The 23,178-nt window shown below is 41.1% G+C and overlaps 1 protein-coding gene across 1 annotated transcript in view; it reads right to left on the bottom strand.

Moving 5' to 3' along the window:
- The window catches only part of ROCK2 (Rho associated coiled-coil containing protein kinase 2), a gene marked incomplete in the record, with an annotated part of 2,656,097 nt that overhangs the window by 302,702 nt on the left and 2,330,217 nt on the right, over positions 1–23,178 (bottom strand).

The raw sequence follows: 23,178 nt of genomic DNA, 5'->3' as shown, positions 1-23,178 counted from the left end.
AGCCAAAAAAGTAGGCAAAGTCCTTACAAAATGAGCCTGGACTCTGCCTAGAATTGTCTTATTATTGTGTGAATAACAAAAAGTAGCAGCAAGATCCACCCTGTCACTGTCGAGTTCTTAAATATCAATGTCTTTCTAACTGCCTGCCTCTTATGTTAATTTGACCATATATCTCATTTCCTCTCTGCTTTCACTGGCCTGTGTGAGTAAGCACAAAATTATCATTTTGTGTAATCACTCCCCTTCAACTATTTAAATTTATCGGCCATTCTACTGTATTCCATAGTACCGGAATATAAAAGTGATCACCCCCTTTCAATCTATCTTGCTGTTTTAAAAATAGTGACTCTTCACTAAAACTTAACTTTTTAGACAGGTAAAACTTGTTACCTACTTTCACATCTAACTTCTCTAGTGCACACTGCAGTGTTTAGGATAAACCATTTTTTTTCAATCTTACCTTTAAGCATCCCTGTGACTAGCACTTGCTCCAATACCTGCTGGAAAGCACTAGGAAGCCTTAAACTGATACAAGCACTCAACTCTCCTTATTAATAAGGAGAAATTAATCATAGGCACTAAACAGCCTATAACTGCAAAGTACCTTGCTAAGGTAAGGGAAAACAGCTCCTGTACTTTAAAAAAAAATAAAAAATTCACCAAACCAGGCATGTCCAAGGGTCAGCTTCTGTTGATTTCTCCTGTCCACCTGGTGAATCTGGGCATACTGGGGCAATGCAGCAATTGCCTCATGTACACAGACAATCCTCTCCTCCTACCACCCAACACTACAACCTGTGAGAGATGCACTTACATAGCCAAACTGAAAGCAACGCTCTCTCCACCCAAGATTGTGCTAGACAGTCAAGAGGAGAAGGTTAACACCCACACTACACCTCAAGCAACACATAGCCCTTCTAAACTCACACCACCAACACCCACACATAGCAACACTAAATACACATATAAACATATGCGGAGATCACAGGTGCTTAAGTGACTTCCTTGCACAGTGTGTATATGTACTAGGAACTGTAGCAAGGACCTAGAAGAGCTTACTGCTGCAATTCTGAAAGGTGGTTCAAACTGTGCAAAAAGCTATAAAGCTGAAAAATAAAAGCTTTCTGCATGATGGTGGTGGCCGACCTGTCTTTTGTTTTGTGGTGTGCCAGTTGACCTAGAAAGAGCTCTCAGTACCACTCCTCTGATAATCATAAAAATCCATTTTCTTTGATTAACATATCAGATTTGAACACTCTTTCTCAAAATGACACTTCTCTTTGAATGCTCTCGACAAGGAATTCACTGCTGATGATCTGTGATCTTTGCTCTCACTGCCTTTGCTCTCTGATGAAGTATAGCAGCTGTTTGTCTTTCGGCTTTTCCCTGGTAAGGGGTCGCCACAGCAGTAGATTTTTTTTACGAAATGCCGAGGTGCCATCTCAACGCCCAACCTTCAACGAAGGCACGCCCATTTACGCACGCATGTCTTTCGACTGCTACCCAACTGCGGGGAGGACATGTAGACTCCACACAGAAGGCACTCCCAAGCCAAGCCGAGAATCGAACGGGAGAACCCCTTGCTGTGAGGTAACAACGCTACCGCCGTACTTCCGCGGCATATTGCAAAAAATAAACATTGCAATCTTCTTTGTTTTTACAATGGCCTTTTCCAATTAAACCTATACAGTGCCTGTCTTTAAAGATAGTACAGTTTTGTACCTACCATAAATGTAGATGTTCGAGTGTCTTCACTGCTGCAGTCATTACACTTGGGTTATCCTGCCGTCAGGCAGTCCCACAGTCGGCCACAGTTCCAAAGCCTTGGTCCGGCATCGGTTGCTATCCCTTCTTCCCTGACATCAGTACGCCATTACACTTGGGTTGAATCCCAAAGCTGAGGTTGGGTGGCTGGGCCTAAATAGAGTTTGGAGTGGCTATGAGGCCCTGCAGAACTGCAGTGGCAAAGCCTGCTCTGGATTTAGAGTAGAGAGGTAAATGGTAGTGCTTTGTAAAAGTGTGCACTCAAGTCCATGTTGCAACCTACAAAATATCCTTGGTTGGTACTCCTCTGAGGAAGGCTGCTGAAGTAGCTGCTGCTCTGGTAGAATGTGGCCTAATGCCCTTGGGCACAGATTTGCCATGTTGTGAATAGCAGAAACGAATGCAGTGGCCTATCCATTTTGAAATAGTCTGCTTTGAAATGGCTTTTCCTTGGGAACCTGCAGCATATGCCACTAAGAGTTGCTCAGTCTTTCTGAAGGCTTTAGTCTTGTCCAAGTAAAAGCGTAGCTGTCTGTGTATGTCCAAAGTATGCAGAAGTCTCTCCCCCTTATTCTATGGTTTTGGATAAAAGGTAGGCAAATGCATGGTTTGGTTAAGAGCCATGCTGGACACTACCTTAGGCATATATGCAGGGTTTGCCCTTTTTACATGAATTCTCCTATGTCCAGTAACAATGAATGATCCCTGTCAAAGAAAGGGGCAGATCCATCACAAAACTAATAAATTTATCAGTACAGCCTTTCTGTTGGCTCAACAAAGTTCTACATGACTGCATGATGACCCACAGCCCATAAAGGATTGTGAGATATCTTATAAAGACCTTAAAAAACTTCAAACAGAACATATAGCAAATAATTTTATGAAATATATTAAATGTCCAGCACATTTGTCCCCTAGTTCTTCACATAATAAACAGTGACTTGGTGTGAAAAACACTAACAAAACTTATTTTCAAATTCCCTAGGTCTAACATAACTCAAGACAACATTTTTTGGTATTCATTCTAAGAATGTTTACTTAATGAAGTTCACCACCATCAAAAATAGCAAGGCAGTCCAAAGAAGAAAAAAATCTCACTTCCTCACCTACTAAATAATGACTCACTGTAGCAACTGTTGAGATATTTGCTGAGAGCAGTAACAAAAATCTGAAGAATTCTGCATGTGCTAACAGGTTGTTGCTTCCACCCAATAATGGTCACAACTGCATAATGCAGGCAACAAATAAATCCCAAGCTAGAAATGCTAGTCATTCAGATGTCCAGCAAGGCTTTACCCCATACACTACGAACACAAAAACACAGCAGTGCAGAAAATATCTCACTTGTTGGACACTTGTAGTTTTGACAGATGCAGCCAGAAGAAACAGTTTATACCAAATCTAAGAAGAGTTAGACATAACCATCTGTGCATGTCACAATTCTCTTACTGCACTTTTAAGGGACTTAAATACACGTTCAATAGAACCAGCTACATTAGTTATTTAGTTGATAACATATTCATAGAACTTTACAAAAGTTGCTTTTTTTTCTTTTTACATTATGCACTACTGCCACCAATTATTCATTGTTCTGACCATCAAAGGTATGTTTGAAATTATAAACACTACAATAAATAAATAACAAGGTATCTACAACTGCCAATCCACTGAATGTATGCACATGTATAAACTCATAAATGCAGGTATTTAGTTGTATTTCAGTGTTGATAATGAAAGTTATGCATCTAACAAAGACAGATCGAGATGATTATTCATCCTCTTCAAAACGTAGACTTGGTCACAAGCCCAAATCAGTTCAGCACATACAATTTTTAGATGTTTCAACCCCTCCCCCTTGCACACAATGCACCTCACACCCCACTCTCTCCAGATTACAAATGTGTGCTACTTAAGAGAGAAACAAATGTAAGAAAAAAAAGTACAACTGTATAAGAACTTAACACAATAGTGGATTTTGAGTACATCACTGTTGCAGTAGTCTTTCCCACTGAGACTTCAGCTGCATGAAGGCCTGACATCAAGTCCAACTTACATGCCTCAGCACGTTTCTATTGCCATAGATCAGGCTGTCTTTACATATATATCAGGATGCTCTCTATATGAAGTCAATGTCTGTCTGCACCACTTCAAACCTTTCAGTCTAGAAAGACAGTAAGATATCCACCCTACCTGTTCTCAAGCAACATCGTAAGGATCCCAGCCAAGAAGGAAGACTTATGGACAAACCGTGGACAAGGGACTTCAGAAACAGGCTACTCAAGTCTATCTAGATTGAGGGAGGTGGCTTCATAGGGCTAGGGTATGACACTTTGTCTTATTCTACATCTTTTACCTGCATCCTGTTCCTTCATCCTTTTAACAAAATCTAACTGGCCAATACAGCACTGCAATAACTCTGAAGGGAAATGACTGAACTAACCCAGGATCTGCTATTACCCCCCAGAAACCATGAGGTTCTAGACACTGAGATGCACTTCAGAGCTTTTTTTAATATTTTGTTCCAAAAGTGGCTTGAAAAAAATCAGGCCTAAGGAAAGAGCTTTAGCCTTCTTTTTTTCCAAGGAAAAATGATGTTAAATCCAAGGGAAGATTAGGTGCCAATGAACTGAGAAGAAAGATGTTGGTGCAGACAGATAAAGCATTTATGAAACTGTACATGCACCCCTACCCCCAAAAAAGAAAAATAGTCACAACCTGTGTACCCTCTAGTATTAGATTGGGATGAAAGTGAAAAGAACAAATTGCCACAGACATATATTTTAAGTTGCTGCTATCATACATATACACAACATGCCTCCAAAAGACAGCCACTTTCTATGTACGTTTTTGCTATCAGAGTAAGATGAAAGTGAAAGAACAAACAGTACTGCAATATACTTTTGTCAGGCATATACGGAAGACGTAATAAGGGATTTGGGGACCGAAGTAGATAGTAATCTCACCTTTGATAATCATATTGCCAACGTGGTTAGAAAATCCTTCTACGTGGCCCACCTAATCACAAAAGGGTTCGCATTCATATCAAAAGAGGTCATTGTGCCCCACGCTCTAGGGATCTAAACCTCACCACAACAACAAATAGGATGTGCTGGAGGGATAGATTCCTGTCCCAGAAACTTCCCATGCTTTGGAACAAGATCCCAATCTACATTAGGCAGAGCTCCTCGCCAACACTCTTCAAAAGAAATCTTGACGAGTGGATGGGAAACAGAAAGTTTACCTCGAGGATCACTTCAGTGACTTGGCTGGACAGAGGCACAGGGAATTAATCTAAGGGGGCAGTGAAAGCCAACACATTCTGGCTAGGCTTATAAATGCCTTCGGGCAGATAGCCTAGTACCTACCTATGAACCTATATATACACAGCCTGTCTCCTTAGCTTTACCTTGAAAAAACTGCCTCCTGTAGACATATTTGATGATCAGTTGTGAAAAAATATATCACAGTAACTCATTCTAACTTGTTGCTGCTAGACAGTACACTGCCCCTACACCTGCAATAGAAACCTTCTGTGCATGACTTTACTAGAGAAGAAAATTAAAGAAATAATGACCACAATGTCCCCAGCCTCCCACACAAGCTACAGTCACCTTCTGTGTAAACCTCAGAGAGCAAGGGTGGATTTAGATTAGGTGGACCCTCCACTAAGCCTGTGTCAAAAAAAACATATACAGCCTGTGGTTTAAAGATGACAACTTAACTGTATTTTTTTCTTTTCTGCAGCCCAAAAGATTTATGAGAATTAACAAATGACCCACAGTTTGAAACCTCTGTTGTATACTTCATCACTTTTCATTATTTTTCTTTTTTGGGCTGAGCCTGAAACTGGTCCAAATGGATCAGTGCTCTGCAATGGTAAACAAACTGTAAATAAAACAGATAAAAATCAGTGACATTATTTTTCTCACACAAACACACACACTGCCCTGACAAGCCAGGCCTATCACAAGATACAAGAAGCACAAATCCTGCACTCTTACAAGCAAACTGTAGGAATGCCAACTCACCAATGGTATGTCTCTGGGATGTTGGAGGAAACCGAACTAGCTGTATAAAAATCGCAGACCGAACAGAAACAGGCAGACTCCAGAAAGAAGCAGCTGCAGCAAAGAACTCAACCCAGGAGCTAATTGCTGTGAGATGGTAATGTTACTTGCTCTGCCACTGCGGCAATGATTAGTTGCCTTCACACACATCCCGCCCAGAGCACTAAAGATAACCACTTATGTGTATAATGATGATGTCTGACTGTGATGCAAAGTGAAAAGAAATAACTGTCAGCTTGTCAGTCTTAAATAAATCGCAACACTCCCAACACACAAGCATAAACCATAGCAATAATCTTTTCAAACTGATTTTGAGAAATTCAAAATTGCGGGATACTGCTCTTGCCACATCAGATCAATGAATATTTAAAATAAGAAATCAGGGTGGGTCACTTCTACCCACAAAAGGCCTCCAAAATCCATCCGTTGCTGTCACTATACTTGCAATCTACAAAAAGAAATTAAGAGTGAAGTATTCCAACTTACACTACACAAACGCACACTAATCTTGTAAGGAAACAAAAATGTACCACAGGTAGTCATTACAGGAACAGAACATACATGGGGGTGTTTTGAGACCCAACACAGCAAGGGCTTACGTAAAATCTCAACTGAGAGCAACCATTGAATGTAAGCTCCTATCCCCCCATCTTGGTAAAAATGCAGGAAAGCAGTTCATCTAGCTCAAAAACAGAGCTAGACATAGCCTCAGGCATGAATGTTAGGCTACTTCATATTGTTACCCTGTCCTATTAAAAGTTTAAGAGTAGCTCCTTACATGAGGCATGCAGTTTCTGAAAATGTCTTGGCAGAGATCAGTGCTTCTAAGCAAAGCAGTCTTTCAAGGCAATATAAAAATGGTAGCAGTATGTTTTCCACATTACTGACAACAACCACAGACTGAACCTGCTCATACAATAATGCAGAAAAAAACTGAAGGCTACAATGTTTGACTGCCCTTTATACCAACATCTTGATGTCCATGTTGGTGGGAGTCTACCAGGCTTGAAAAGTGAAGGGTGAAGAGATTAGCAAATCAGGCTAGCCAGCTGATTCCTGCAGGCAGGAATCCAAGTCAGTACTGCAAAAGTTAATTACAGGGATCATCATCAACTGATAGGTATCTTCAGCAGATCTGCACAGCTGGTCTTCCAATGAGTTAAATTACTATGGAATGTAAAGTACCTTTATGGTTATCTAAAATTACAGAGCTGTCTAGGGGGCAGTTATGGTCAAGCTGGCCAAGGGGTTAATTAAGAAGCAGTACTCCGTTGCTTGTCAATGTAACTCATTATAATAAGTGTTGCTGGTATTACCTGCAAAACCCACGTTTCTGATTGGGCCTGAAGGTTTTGAGTGCCTGAATCACAGTCATCATTTTCTTGACATTTATGTGCTTCTTCCTTTGAGTTGTGGCCCAAATACCTAACACTCTAGGGGCTTCTGAGTGTGCCACCAATCTAATTTTTAGGGTTACACTGTGAGATTCCTGTTTGAAAGGTACTCCTTGGTTCTGCCTGATGTGTTTGATGTCTCCATGTGTTTTTAAGGTATCGCCGGAGTTTTCTCATTTGCAACCCTGTTAAAATTGTGGAGTCCATGTTATCACCATGTCCTCTGAAATTTTCTGGTTTCACCTAACCACTGTCACTTCTGTCATCTGCTGAAAGTAATGTGCTAGAGATTCCACCAGGCAGAAGAGGAGTAAACTCATTGCAATATTCAGAGAATATTGAGACACAGGTGTAAGACTCAAACTGCTGTACCCAGTTGTCTTGAATGTATTCTTCCCTGGACGGGCAAAATCATTTTTTCATGAAATACATGCTAAAGAGGAAATACAAAAGTGTGTTCAAAAAAGTGAGCTGTGAAATAGGAGATTCTGTTTCTTCTTCTTCTGGTAATTAATACCACAGAGAAAATGTACCTGTGAAACCTCTTCCATTGTTTCAATGGAAAATGCTGGAGAGAAGGAAGGCAGCATGAGAGATGGCTAGAAGAATCGAGAGTACACTGGAAATGAAGCAGAGACAGGATCTGGGAGACGGACATGAACAGTAATAAAACCAGTGACGTATTGTAGGATTACAATGCAATAATTGTGTGCGTGAATTATGAAAGAAAGTACAGTTTTGTACCTACCATAAATGTAGATGTTCGAGTGTATACCCTGCTGCAGTCATCACACTTGGGTTATCCTGTCATCAGGCGGTCCTGCAGTTGGCCTGAATTCCAAAGTCTTGGTCCGGCGTCGGTTGCTGTCGCTTCTTCCCTGACGTCAGTGCACCAGGGGTATATAAGAGGCATCCAACGCCATTTTCTTCAGTTTTATTTGCCCCAGATGTCAGGTGCCCCCCCCCAAAAGGTGGTCAGTAGATAGTACCAATAATAAAAGTTTAGCACAATCAAAACATCCCTCCAGCTATAAGCAAATACACCACAAAGGTTGTATCAGAATGTAAGGTATTGAAAGGTTTTAGTTAGGTCAGAGGGGATGGAGGGAGGGTAACCTGGACTGCAGCAGGGTATACACTCGAACATCTACATTTATGGTAGGTACAAAACTGTACTATGTTCATCGTGTTATCCTGCTGCAGTCAACACACTTGGGTAGAATCCCAAAGCTAAGGATGGGAGGTGGAGTCAAACAGGGTTAGAGGAGACTAGAAGGCCCTGCAAAACTGCAGTAGCGAAGCCAGCTCTAGCCTTAGAGTAAAGTGGTGAAGGTGTGTACTGAACTCCAAGTTGCAGCTTCCAGAATATCCTTGGTTGGCACCCTCCTGAGGAAGGCTGTAGATGTAGCTGCTGCCCTGGTGGAGTGGGGCCTTATGCTAGCAGGAACTGGTTTTCCATGATGGGTGTAGTAAAAACGTATGCAATGTCCTATCCATTTGGAAATGGTCTGTTTTGAAATAGCCTTTCCTTGTGATGCTGTAGCATAGGATACAAAAATTTGGTCAGATTTTCTGAAAACCTTAGTTTTATCCAAGTAGTAATGTAGTTGCCTGTGAATGTCCAAGGAATGCAGAAGTCTTTCTCCTTTGTTCTGTGGATTTGGAAAGAAGGTGGGTAAATGGATGGTTTGACTTAGAGCCACATTGGATACCACCTTTGGCATAAAGGAGGGGTTAGTTCATAGAGAAACTCTGTCTTGATGAAAAATGAGGAAAGGCTCTACTGCCATTAGTGCCTGTAGCTCTGAGACTCTTCTGGCTGAAGTGATTGCTAGCAGCAGGGCAGTCTTCCATGATATAAACTTTAAGTCAGCTGAGAAAGCTGGCTCAAAAGGTGGCAGTGTAAGTTTTTCCAGAACAAAATTGAGGTCCCAAGTTGGTGTTGGCGCTCTCCTGGGAGGCCTAATGTTTTTGGCCCCTCTGAGATACTGCCTTAGAAGTGGATGTGAAAATAAGGGAGGATCCGTGTTTTAGTGAGCTGAAATAGCTGAGGCGTGGATTTTAATAGATGAAAAAAAGTCCTCTGTGTAACATCTCAGTTAAATATTGTAGAATCTGAGGTATGTCCGGCTGAAGGGTATTTTGGCCTTTAGCTTGGTTCCAGGCGCAAAATCTTTTCCATTTGTCTGAATAGGCTTTCCTGGTGCTGGGCCTCCTGGCCTCCAGAATGACATCCATAACAGCTTGTGAAGGAGGAACTGGCTGGTTGCTTAGGTGATTTGCCATGCAGCCAAATTTAAGGTTTTGAGCTGGCTGTGTAGAATCTGACTGCCTTGCTGTGTGTGCAGATGAGGAATTTGTGGTAAAATCCATGGTGGGCTCTGGGCCATGTTCCTTGGTAGTGGGTACCAGTGCTGGCGTGGCCAGTCTGGGGCAATGAGTATCATTCAGGGTCTCTCCATCCTGACTTTCAGCAGCACCTTTGTGAGAAGGGGCAATGGAGGAAAGGCATATACTGTCAGCATTTTCCAACTGAATGAGAGTGCGTTCACTTTCTAAGCTTGATGGTGAAATGTCCTTGTGCAAAATATTGATAGCTGATAGTTTTGGGGGGTGGCAAACAGGTCTATGTCTGGGCGCCCCCATTTTTGAGTTATCATTGCAAATACTTGTGGATCCAGTTTCCACTCGTGGGGATCCATGATGTTTCTGCTTAGGTCGTCTGCCAATGTGTTCTTTTTTCTTGGCAGGAACTGAGCTTGTAATTGAACTTGGTAAGCCAGTGCTGTGTTCCACAAGGTCATTGCTTGCCTGCATAGAGGGTAGGAGTGTGTACCCCCTTGTTTATGTACCACATTACTGTGGTGTTGTCTGTCCTTATTATAAGCTGTCCTGGATGTAAGAGGTCCTTGAAGGCTGTCAGAGAATTCTGTACAGCTAGCATTTCTTTTTGATTGATGTGCAGATTCCTTTGATCTGCAGTCCATATGCCTTGAACGCACCGTCCTGCCATGTGTGCCTCCCAGGCATAGTCCAATGCATCTGTTGTCATAGTTTGCCTGGCTGGGGGTAAGGTGAAAGGCTGACCCTTGTTGAGGTGACATGCCTGTGACCACCATAGAAACTCCTGTTGAAGGCAGGGAATGAGAGGTATCATTGTTTCCAAGCTGTGGCTGTGTTGAGTCCATACGCTTTTCAGGTACCATTGTAATTTCCTCATATGCAGTTTTGCAAATGGTATTAGTAGCATGCAAGATGCCATGAAGCCCAAGGCCTGCAGATTTTTTCTTGCAGGGAGTTGGGTCTTTGTTGCCATTATTTTGAAGTATTGAGTTAGTTGTAGTTGTTTGTCTGGCGTCAGATAAGCCATCTGGGCCATTGTATTCAAGCTGGCACCCAGGAATGTCATATTTTGTGAGGGCACTAGTTTTGATTTCTTTTCGTTTACTGTGTACCCTAAGCAACTTAGAAGGTGTTTTACAAAAGTCAGATGTTGTAAGAGAATGTCCTTGCTTTCTGCTTGGATGAGGCAGTCGTCCAGGTATGGGTATATTTGAATTCCTCTTTGTCTGCAGTATGCAATTACTGGTGTCAGGCATTTTGTGAAGACCCTGGGCGCAGTAGATAAGCCAAAGGGCAGTGCAGAGAATTGCTAATGGGTTGAACCTGCAATGAAACGGAGGTATCTTCTGCAATTTTGTCTGATAGGGACATGCAGGTATGCCTCCTTGAGGTCCAACGTTACTAGCCAAGCTTTCTTGCCCAACATGGGAAGAAGCTGCTGTAGTGTTAGCATCTTGAATTTGGGTATTTGCAAGAAGGTGTTTAGAATTGAAAGGTCCAGAATGGGTCTCCAAGCATTGTCCTTTCTGGGGACTAGAAAACTCCTTGGCCTTGCTCCTGTGTAGGTACCAGTTGAATGGCTCATGTCCATGAGAGCTGTAATTTGTTTTTGTGCCTCTGCCCATTGATTTTGTGGCAGGTTTGGCATTCCTTTTATCCTTGGCAAGGTGTGAAAATGGAATCTGTATCCTTGTGAGATAATGTCTAGGACCCATTTTGTCCTTTGTGACGATGCGCCAGTTGTCTGAAAAAAATGCTAATTTTCCTCCCAAGGGAGCTGCCAAGAGAGTTTTGCTTGGCAGTTTGAGGTTTAAGTCATTGTGTTTGTCTTCTAGTAGTTTGGGACCTGTCTTCTCCTCTCTTCTGTGTTGCAGTGCCCCATTGGCGAGGTTTGTATGGGATTTGTGCTTGTCCTCTGCCCCTTGGGCGTCTGTATTTACCGCTCTGTGGTCTGTCAGAAGCTCGAAGGACCAATTTTTTGTTGGCCAATTTCTGCTGAAGCGTGGGGGTTGTACCTGTAAAAAATCTTTGACCGTCTGCATAGATTTTGCCTTATCCTCCATTTTCTTTAAAACCTCTTCTGCTTTAACCCCAAATAAGACATCCTGCTGTAAGGGTGCATCTAGTAACTTTGCTTTAACATGATCAGGCAGAGTATGTTCCTTTAACCAAGCATGCCTACGTATAACAGACCCAGTAACAGCTGCTCTACAAGAAGCTTCCAAGGAATCAAATCCACATTGTAAAGTATGTTTGCCCACCTGTTCAGCTGCATGCAACAGATCCTGCATTTCCTTGAATTCAGACTGCTGAGGGTGCGTGCTCATCTTTTGTTGTATTTGAGACATTAGGAATTGCTGGTATTTCAGCATGTGAAAGTGACAATTTAGTGCTCTCACAGCTGGAGTAGCTGAGGTGTAAACCTTCTTCCCCTACCTATCTAGTGCTCTGGAGTCCCTTTCAGGGGGTACAGGATTTTTAGCCATAGTAGCCTAAGCCCCTTTGGGACCCTGGGAGATTGTCTCTGGGTCAGCAACAGGGCTTTTGTAAAGGAATTTGTGTGTGTCAGGAACTCTATAATATCTATCTGGTTTGGCTGGAGCAGGAGGCACAGAATCTGGATTTAGACTAGATTTTAAGTAAACATCATCCATAATGTCTAAAACTGGAGGGATAGCAAGTGGTCTGTGCTGGGGGAGTAAAAGAAACTCTCTGAGCCTATTCTTTGAGTCGGAGTAGTCCTGACCTTCCCAGTGGAAATGTTCCCTCATGGTATGTAAGGTTTCCCCAAAGGAATAGTCTTCAGGGGGAGAAGCTGAGGGAATGGAATCTTCAGCATCAGAATCTTCATAAGGGGGAAAGGAGTAATCCTGTTCCCCAGAGGAGCCTGAGGAAGTAGACACTTGATCAGAGGAGGCATAATCCTCCTCTTGTCTAGGCCTTTTGTCTGGGGGGGGTTGGGAACCCCTGATTAAAGAAATCAAATCTTCAACCATTTTAAGCATCTGTTTCTTAGGCATGGGGCCTTGAACTGGAGACTGAAGTGCAGTCTTTTTTGGTTTAAGAGGAGTCTTAAGCTTAGCATAAGATTTTATGGTGAGAGCAGTCGGTCTGAAGATACCTTCTGAAACCGAAGGTGTTTCCACAGCACCGGCTTCTCCTTCTGCAATGTTGTCGGTAGGGCCTAAAGAAAATGGCTGCATCGGCCTAGAACCCTCTGCTTGAGAATCCGAAGCAGTCTGGGGTTCCAATTTTGCGGTCGCCAGGGTCTGTGTAGGTGCCTCACTGAAAACCGGAGAACCAGCGACCAGCCCAGCCGAGGCCTCGGAGTCTGGCTTGGATCTAGGCTGCCTGTCTTTATCTTTGCGTTTTTTATGCACGCCGGTAGTCGGTTGCTCTGATAGCATAGTGTAATTAAATTTCCTACCAAAGTAGTGTTGTGCGAAATCAAAGCATCGCTTTATAGTTCGCTTAACCGACAACCAGTGATGTCATGGTCTGGGCCTAGGCAAGGTATACAATAAGAATGAAAGTCCTTATTTGCTTCCCACAAGAAATACAATTGTTAACTTTTTCTGACATCGGACTGAGGCAAGAAAAGGTTCCCCAACGGGGTACTTAGCTTTGAAGACTTCGGACTGAAATTCGATTCGAAAATCTCAGGTGTCGGCCGACCGGCACTTGCGAACTGCTTCTGCTTCGGGCACCGTGCAGCAAGAAAGACTGAAGAAAATGGCGTTGGATGCCTCTTATATACCCCTGGTGCACTGACATCAGGGAAGAAGCGACAGCAACCGACGCCGGACCAAGACTTTGGAATTCAGGCCGACTGCGGGACCGCCTGATGACAGGATAACCCAAGTGTGATGACTGCAGCAGGGTAACACGATGCAGCAGGGTAACACGATGAACATCAAGAAAATCCGGAAATATTGGAATTTTTCAGAATTTGTTGAACTTGGGGGACTACTACTATTTCAGGTCATTAATGTTCAGAAAAATGTTTTGGGGAGAGGAAGAGATGGCAGAATGTTTACTGTTCTTAATAGTACTATTTTTGTGGTGTATGTTTTTTCTTTGCATGCTATAAAAGTTTTCTCAGTTATTTTTAAGTCTAATAGGGGTTAAAAGTAGTTGCTGCTGTTCTTTTTTCTCCCTTCCCTCTTTCTTCTTATTTAATTATAAGAAATGTAGGCCCTGCCATATAAAAATAAAAAGCCTGGTTAAAATAGCATGAAAAAATGGGGGAATGACTGGATTAAGGATCTTAGACTGATTTAGTAACACGTTTTAAGAGAAAGCAAGTAAATGAAAGAGAATACTTAATATTATGAGTCTTTTTCTGGCAAATGAATACATGCTTAGTATCTATTCTGTATCTGTCCCTCATGTCTCCAAGGAAACAATTGGATAATGAGTAATTGGCTGTCTGGTTGTCATGTCTCCATGGAGACAATCTGATAAAGAGAACTTGGTTACAGTCTGGTGGAAAGTGATTGGCTGGGAAAAAAAAGAAAAGGGAAAGTGGCTAGGAGATAATGTTCTCTGAAAGCATTCAGGGGTTTGCCCAGCTGGAAGAGAGATAAAGATAAGCCAAAACCAGTTTAGCACTTAGAAGTAGTACAGGCTACACCATGTGTCTCATCATGGATAACCTTTCTTTTAGGTTAACTCAAGCATGTAAGTGTAGCTGTCAGTTTGGGACATCTGTTCCTACTAGGTGGGTAAAACTTCAATATGTGAAGATGTACATAGTTTTAAGTGTTAATATTAAATTAAAAGGTTCTAGGGGGTATTGTTTTTTTTGAGGGCTTTCAATAAAACAAAAAGTTTTGTAAGATGTGACAAAGGCTCAAATGGATATGGCAAGAAACAACTATACAAAGGTTCAACCTGCCAAACAGCATATGCATGTAACACAAAAGCTGGAACTAGGCATTTAACAAATAAGGTGTTAAACATAAAAGGTGGGAATAACTTTTTAATGCAATGATGCTTTCTGTAATGTCTTTAAACATCAATGGTCTCACAGACAAATTCAAAGAAAGAATAGTGGACTACATTAAAAATGAGGAGTGTAAATAAATAAGTTACAGGAGACGCACTTAGAACTGAACATGTGAATTTGAAAAAGAAAGGTTTTTAGGATGGTTATTCAGTGGAATACCTGGGACAAAGGAAAAGAGGAGAACTTGTATTAAGTGCAAGAGGAGCTGCAATAGTTATAAACAGACTAAAAATGATAACAGTGGCAGATTTGTAGTGCTAAGGGGCTACTGGCAAGGGAGGAGGATTGCACTGGCATGTACTTATATTCCACCTAAAACTGCTGTAATTGAGCTTAAAACAATTCTGGGAGAAATAATTAGTTTTCAGCAAGGACTATTACTTATAGGTGGGATTGAAATTTGATTTGCAGTAGTGAAGATGTGTTGGGGGGCCCAGAAGGGATTTTTGAAGAAATGTATGAAGATATTTGGCATGGAAGATGTGAATTCAGTAATAGGAGTTCGGAGTGAATTTACATATTATTTCCCAAGATATACAAACTGAGCTAGCCAATAATAACTAAAATAAAAACACAGGGTAATGAAATAAAAAGAATACACTGGTGCTTCCCCACCTATCTGTTGAAAAGACAGGAATTTAAGCAATGGGTAGTGGAGATTATTTGGGGGCTATTTTTGAGGATACAAATTACTTCTGAAGATATTGCTAGGGAGTGTGATAAAATTAAGGTGGAGTTTAAAATAGTGTGGAAATAAAAGAAGGGGAGCTATTGTTAAGAAATAAGAATTACTTAGCGGGATTGACAAATGTTAAAATATTGCAGAATAGGGGGAATCTCACAGAACAAGAGGAGGATCAACTGCAGAACGCTAAGCAGAAAATAAGGGATTACCTTGATAATATTCATGAGTTTAGAAAGCTTGCTGTTTTGTGATGATAACACTAGAGCACAAAAACTTTTAGCATGACGACTCAGGCAACAGAAAGTAGAAAGTGCTGTCACCAAGCTTAGGGAGCCTATAACAAGGAAGGCTACAACAGATCCTGTAGAGTATTAGAAATACTTCAGAAATTCTATGAAAGTCTGCAAAGCAGAGAAATATGGAAATCAAGAAAAGATACAAATCGAAATGTTTATGGAAGAATTAAACGTGCCAAGGTTAGAGGTAGATGAGGTTTAATTACTAACGGTTATGACAGGAGAGAAGATAAAATTGTGATGTATAACTAATCTACAGGAAAGTCCCCAGGGATATATGGTATTCCTGTGGAAGTCTGGAAGCTAGGAGGGGAAAAACTGATAAAGATATGGAAGGTTTTCTTTAACAGTATTTTAAGAGGTGGAGAAGTACCAACATCCTGGAAGAAAGCAGTGGTAGCTGCATTACCTAAAGAGGTTAAAGATCCATCAGATCCAGCTTCATACAGACCCATTTCAATACTAAACCATGATTATAACGTATTCATGTCTATAATGGCTAAAAGAAAGTCAAACGTAATGTCAGTTTTGATAGCTATGGATCAATGTTGTTTTGTGGATGGTAGGCAAAGATTTGAGAACTTTAACAGAACACTGACAATTCAGAGGGAAGCAAATGCCATTGCTGCTGGCGGGTCTTGAAGCAGAGAAAACATTTGACAGAGTAAGCTGGGACTTTATGAGCAGGGCAATGGACACATTTGCATTTCCTGAAAAAATTATAAGGTTGATTAAGAGGATCTATGAGGGATCAGAGATGAAAACTGAAGTGGGTGGGGACGTCTCTGATAATTTCTGCTTGAGCAGAGGAATCAGGCAGGGGTGTCCTTTTTCCCCTTTCTTATTTGCATTATATTTAGAACTACTAGCAACAAAAATAAGGCACTCCGAAATTCAAGGATATAATTGGTATGGTAGTCAAGAAAAGCTGGCTCTATTTGTGGATGATATTATTTTATACCCGACAAAACCAGAAAATGACATTAAAGTGTTGTGGAACATTTTGAGACAGTTTCAAATCTTTTTAAGATATAAAATTAAGGAAGCTAAAACAAAGGCAATAGCAGTACATTATGTACACACATATGAATCGGTTCAATGTATTTATGGTGGCATGATAAAATTAAGTATTTAGGAGTATGGATTAAAAATGATTCTTGTGTGACAGCTAAGGCTATGTGGGAAGCGACTAAAAAGATCTTACAAAAACTGAGAAAATGGAAGCTTTGTTATATGGCTATAGATATTAAGATACAAGCAATTAAAATGTTTTTAGTCCCATTAGTCTTATACACAGGAATAATTTGTAGACCATATAAAATATTGCATAATAACTATAAAAATCAATCAGAGGAGGTTAGAGAGGATTGGGACAAGAGATTGGATAAGCAATTCACAAAGAAACCATGGAGGATATATGTACGTTTCCCAAATATGCAACAAAATCTAGATGATTTAGGATTTTTTCTTGGAAATGTTTACATAGATATTTTTATATCCCAAGTAGACTCCAGAAAATTATTCCTCAAGTAGACAGCAAATGTTGGAGGTGTGATGGAGAAGCGGGAGGTAATTGGGAACATATTTTCTGAGACTGTGGTGAGTTGGCAGACTAAGAATTCTTTGCGTGATGCACTGTCAGAGATGCTGGGTGAGCAGATTAGTGTGACAAGAGAGATGATTTTCCTGAGCTATGATACAGAATCAGAACTGCCTAGACATGGTAAGGCTTTGCTGTGTTTAATTATGGTGGCTGCCAAAAAAGCAATTACATGAAAATGGAAATCAAAATCTAAGCCAACTATACTAGAAGTAGTAAATATAGTAACAGAAACAACTGGAATCGAGATATTTAGAAAAGGGTAGGTCCAAACTACATAGAAAAAACGGGAATGGTGGGAACAATACATAGAGGGGAGGAATGAGGTTTAAAAGAAGGCAGGACTTGAATGAGCTATGTAATGTTTGACTGAAAATTATTGGGTAGAATATAAGTGATGTATAATGTTTGCAACTGGGAGTATCTCGGTATGATATGCGATGTAAAATGCTTGCAACTAGGATTGTGTCAGTGTGGTCTGTTTTCAGTTATATAAATGCATGACTGCCTATGTCATAAGTGATGGTTTAATAAAGATGTTTCTTGTTAAAGGAAAAGGGCAGGAAATGACTGACATATGCAATGTTGCTTAAGTTACATGACATATAGCAATATATGTGAAGTATAATGTTTGTAAACGTGAATTTGTTAATACAGTTGAATGACTTTTATATGAATGGAAATTTGCCTATTCAGTGCTAACTCATTAAATGTGTTTAAAAAAAGAATCAAACCCTATACCTTATTTCTGTGAGGTAATGGCCTTAACTATTATGTCAACCCCATCCCTGGTAGAACTTTTAATGCTCTTAGTTGTAGGAGTTCCTCTAGTACTTGAAAGACCAAATGTACTTGATCCCTTGGGGCAGTACAGTGCCCAATATCTCTGGTTTTCTTTGAAAATATAGATTGGAACACTGACGGAATATGTGATGCTTTCCCAGCTTGTAGTGCATTGGATAACCTTTCCTGACCTCTATGTGGTAGGTGAGATGGGTTGGGAAAAGTTGGGGTGGGGATGGGAAAGAGAAAAGATTCATACAGTCATGGCTGTAACCTCCTATTTTTTCTTGTACTGGTCCTTTTTGTCCGTCACCTGTTTATCTTGCCCTTGCCTCTTATAGCAGGGCCACAACTTTGAAATGCAACTCTTATCATACCAAGGCATGAGAGAGTGAAGAAGCTGTTTTACTAACTGCACAGTCTTCTCCCCTTCTCCATTTTTTAAAACTTCACAACTGAAATTCACAAAAAGCAGAGCTTTATCCATGGGGTGCACTAAGCAGGTGCACTTTGACACCTACTGGCAAGGGTCACTGTCACAACCAAGCATGTCACTTAATCACAGATCTCACAGCTGCTGCTATGGATGTGCTATCCGTAGCATTACTGGCACACAATGGAATATTCAGCCGCATGACACGATAGCAACTTGATAGTCTGGGTGAGGTTCCACAATTTCACGCTCAAATCCACATTAGACATCAGAAATATTTCTCCTCCACCTAGTTCAGTAGAGTATTTGTAAACTTGGTTGTGTCTGATTGACAGTTAATGACACTGAAAAGCCAAAGAAAGCAGTGCATACATTTTCTTTTCTACTCTGCTTTTTATAGTACTGGGAAGAGCATAAGGAACAGGAACCAGTTTTTATCTCTTCTCTGGATTAACAGTCACCAATGTTTAATCCGAAATGTTTTTGTAAAGCTTCTTACGGTTTGATTCAGTGTGCCCAGTTCATTAGAGGCATCTAAGAAGACATCCTCTAGATCTCTCAAGGCTGGTGAAATTGCTACAGGTTTAGGGGCAGCCAGACCCAGTAAATCAAAATGCTTTTTCTAGGTATATGAAGAGTTTTTTCATTCTGTAAAGACGGTCTCCAAATGAGATTTCATCTTACAGTGAAGCAAAGAACACAGTGTCTTCATTGCTTGTGTCATTTACACATGGGAAAGACACTCAGGAGGAATAGTATAAATTCTTCTCCCTCACTGCCAGAGGAGTCACCATATATAATATGGGAAGAATTGCTTCTTTCTCTTGGCACAGAGGGCATCAAGACATCGAAGGCTCTGCAGGACCTAAAAAAAACCTGAATCAAGGAAATACATTCCTGAGAAACAGCATGGGGGGGGGGGGGCACTGGGGAGAGTTGCCCATGTCTAAATGGGTTTTACCAGAAGTCTCTGATACCTGAGATGCATGAGCTGGGGCATGGAGAAGTACCTCACTGAGACCTACATCTTTTAGCCAAGCATGAACTTCAGCCTCTGTTGTGGAACCTCCCAAAAGTTTCTAACGAGGGACATCCACGGTAAGAGTAGGAACTGTGAAATGCCATGGCAGTAAAAGCAGAGGCCTCAAGCCTCTCTCTATTTAAGCAGTTTCACAGGAAATGCTTCATTCAAATAAACCCCCTGGCAAACAATACATTTGGGCTGAGCTCTAGAAAAGGCTGAACATCACCACACTACTGACACAATGACCTCATACATATGCTCCAAACTGTGTCAAGAAAGCTCTACAATGGCACATGCAGATGACAGATTAATAGAGAGAGCACACTCAAGTTACTGGGGGGTGCACATTTGGCCATTCTGTGAGGAGAATGTGCTGAAGCTCTGAAAATTGGGGCCAACTTAAGTCTTTCATATGACTCAAGTCCAAGTAGGAAGGTGAACTGCCAACAATAAGCTATAAGAACATCATCGAAGAGATTACATGAGCCTCTCACAAGCCTCATCTAGCCTGTTTTTACACATGCCAGGACAAGCAGTACAGATATACTAGAAGAGAATGGACTCGGGTCATCTGCATGTATCATTACAGCAAGTCTATAACTTTTGTATTGAGGATTACCCAGTCCATTGTCTTCAAACTCTTAGGAATGTATCTTCAGCTTGTCTTCCTGGGTAGTACACACAAGCATTCCATGTATGGTACTGATAGTGGGCCTGAAGGAAGATGTAGATCTTCTAGTCTTAGAAAGGTATGGTGAGTGTTCCACATCATAGCTGCACCAATACTGTCTAAGGATGCATTCCTGAAAAACCCTAACATTTAGACACTTCCACTTCTGAATGTGCAGTAGGACTGCATATCAAGGATGTGCCAAACATTGCATAATATATTTTAATGTTCTCTGAGAGCCACCTGGAGATTATCACTTTAAAGACCTTCAAACCCAATAAGTTGACAGCATAAGACACAAACATTTCAGGATCTTCTGCTTGACTTCACTGTCTGTACACATCTTAATGTAAAATGTATTTCTCACTGTTAGAATAACTTAGGGAAAGCTGGGGAGGTTAACAATCTGTTCAGATTTATGGCTACACTGGGCATAAATGTTTCCACAACACCATTCTAACTCTGTGAAAGCCCAGGCAGAGACAATCAACACAAAACCACTGAAATTCATCTGTTTGAGGTTATCGGCACAAAAATGGTGAGCTTCTATGATAATGTTTTTAAAATTTGCACTAGATTTTTTTTTTTGGGGGGGGGGGGTTAACATTGATTTATTTATCTCATAAGTGAGGGTCCCAGGAAAGTACTGGATTCTTAATGGGATAGGGGGTCTGATGTTAAAGGCAGCCAAAAGAAATGCCTTGCACAATAGGAGAAGCTAGAGAAGCACTGTGAAAACTTACAAGAAAGCAAGAAATAGCTGAATGGTCAATCTTAAGAAAGGAATGACTGCTTACCTGTGTCAAAGATTTGTGAGGTATCCTCACCTTTTCCCCTGGACAGAATGGCTGGCATGGGAGTTGAAAAGCAGGGGGGGGGGTCGATCTATTTGAAAATAGCACCAAATACAAAATGTGTTCAATTGGTCTTATATGTTTGCTGGTAATGAGAGAAGGATTTGAATGATTCTAAGTTGGCAAACAACTTCCATGATCATTAACAAAAGTGGGCAGACCAAGCATTTTGTCATAGGAAGTGAAGTTCTTGGGGGGAAACTTGCTAGATGGGTGAGGGAGCAGGGTTCTGAAAAGCCTCAAGTGTAGAGATTTCTCCAGAAGTATATTATAAATATTTTATATATATAAATGGGAGCCCTTCATTTGTTTGAACTTTCAAATGTTCGAAACTCATATGGCTGACACCATATGAGCGAACGTTTGAAAGGCCGACAAATGATAGCGGAGATCCCGCTACAGTGTGGGGCTGGGAGATTCCCCTTTCCTGCACTGTAGTGTGATCTTGGAGTGAGAATATTTAAGTAGCAGGGGCTGTGCAGGGAGGGGGGCTTGCCCCCTGCATAACACAGTTTTACTGTGTTTATAGGTAGGTAACTGGTGCTATTTCGGGATGTCGGTCTTTCAGAATGTCGATCATATGGTGTCGGCCATATGAAAGTCAGCATTCTGAACGGTCGACATTCTGAAGTAGACCCATATATATGTTGTTGTTGTTGGTCTTTTGGCTTTTTCCGGTTAGGGGGTCGCCACAGCGGTATTTTATATATATATATATATATATATATATATATATATATATATACATACATATATACTTTGTTGACTGAGTTAGACCCAGCTAGGCCAACAATTTCTTTCCAGGTGAGATCGAATACATACTGAGTAGGAGAATTTTGCCTACTTGTTTCGATAAGTGTCATGGGATCATTTACATCCACCTAAGCTACCACCAACTCAGGCAAATGAGGCCTTGGTTTAATATTTCATCTGAAAGATGGTGCACTCAGGAGTGTAGAAATCCTCCTTATGTTGTACTACAGTGTCAGTATTGGAAAATTCATCCAGTTACACGGTATGGATAAAGAACTCAAAAGTGTTCTGCATTAAAGGTGAACATGCTACCTGTTAAGCTAGACAGACTGTGATCACTGCAGGGAAAGCCATGTCTGTTGAGGCCAAGATGAGTATACAAGAATGACTTTGGACCTGCAGACCTTCACTTTCTGGAGAAACATTACAATAAGAGGAAATGAGGGAAGCGCAGAGGAGGCTTGGGATCATTTCTGGACTACAGCACCCTGGCCTGCTGCGCTGAAGAACGTAACCAGGGAGCAAAAGTTGCACTTGGTGTTGGTTGGGGATTAAAAAAAAAAAAAGTCACAGCAAGTCTTTCTCCAACAACAGATAATTCTCCATCCTATTAACAGGAGGACAACTAGTGGCATAAGCAATTGGCTGAGCCTGTCCACTAATGAACTGTCTTTCCCTACAGATATGAGCTGCTATAAGAACTCATTTTGTTATAGCACACTCCCACACCTTCATGGCCTATTCATACAGACGTGTGTGTGTTTTCCCCAACTTGAATTTTAAACAGAGTCCTGCAAGGCTGGCAGAGTAAACTAGTACTAAACTCACCTCCAGCCTGATGATGTGCAAGCTACACTCCAATCACGACCATACATCTTGGACTGTCTTTTCTTTGAGAATGCCCCTTTAACCTGGGGATGAGGTGTCAGTGGTGACAGTCACTGAGGTGATGTGAATGCAGAACGGATTGCCCACAGTACGGCTGGGAGTGAGTAATCACCACTGGCATACCTCTTGACTGTACAGATTTTTGCTTCATATTTTTGGCCCATTTTTCATAAAATTGTGGTTTTCTGGTAAATTAGTGGCAAATCATTAAAGACTGAAGCTAGAAAAAAATGACAGGCATTTGAGTTTCAGACTTCATACTCTTCAGAAAATTCAAGATAATGCAAAACCTATTATTCTATCAACTTGTTTAAGTTTGTAAGAACAATATTTAAAAATTGTCCCTACTTTTTAAGCCTTTGTCCCACTTTTATTTATGGCTTTGTCCAGATTTCTTACTCTAAGAAGTTGACAGGTATGATCACCGCTGAAGATGATCTTTGCATGTATTGGAAATCTTCAAGATATTCAGCAAAGGGATCAGAAATATGACACAACTGGGTTCTAAATGTCCACTGCTGGACTCTCGTGTAACACTTTGGATCTGGGTACTAGAACACTCACAGGTGTTATGAGTCCCCAGGGTTTGAGGCAAAGACTTGGAGTTGATTCTTGT

The sequence above is a fragment of the Protopterus annectens genome, chromosome 1.part1, assembly GCF_019279795.1.
Source record: "Protopterus annectens isolate FY-2018-M chromosome 1.part1, PAN1.0, whole genome shotgun sequence".
Lineage (NCBI taxonomy): Eukaryota > Metazoa > Chordata > Ceratodontiformes > Protopteridae > Protopterus > Protopterus annectens.
The sequence above is the reverse complement of the archived record's forward strand: the minus strand, read 5'-3'. Positions and strand labels throughout refer to the sequence as shown.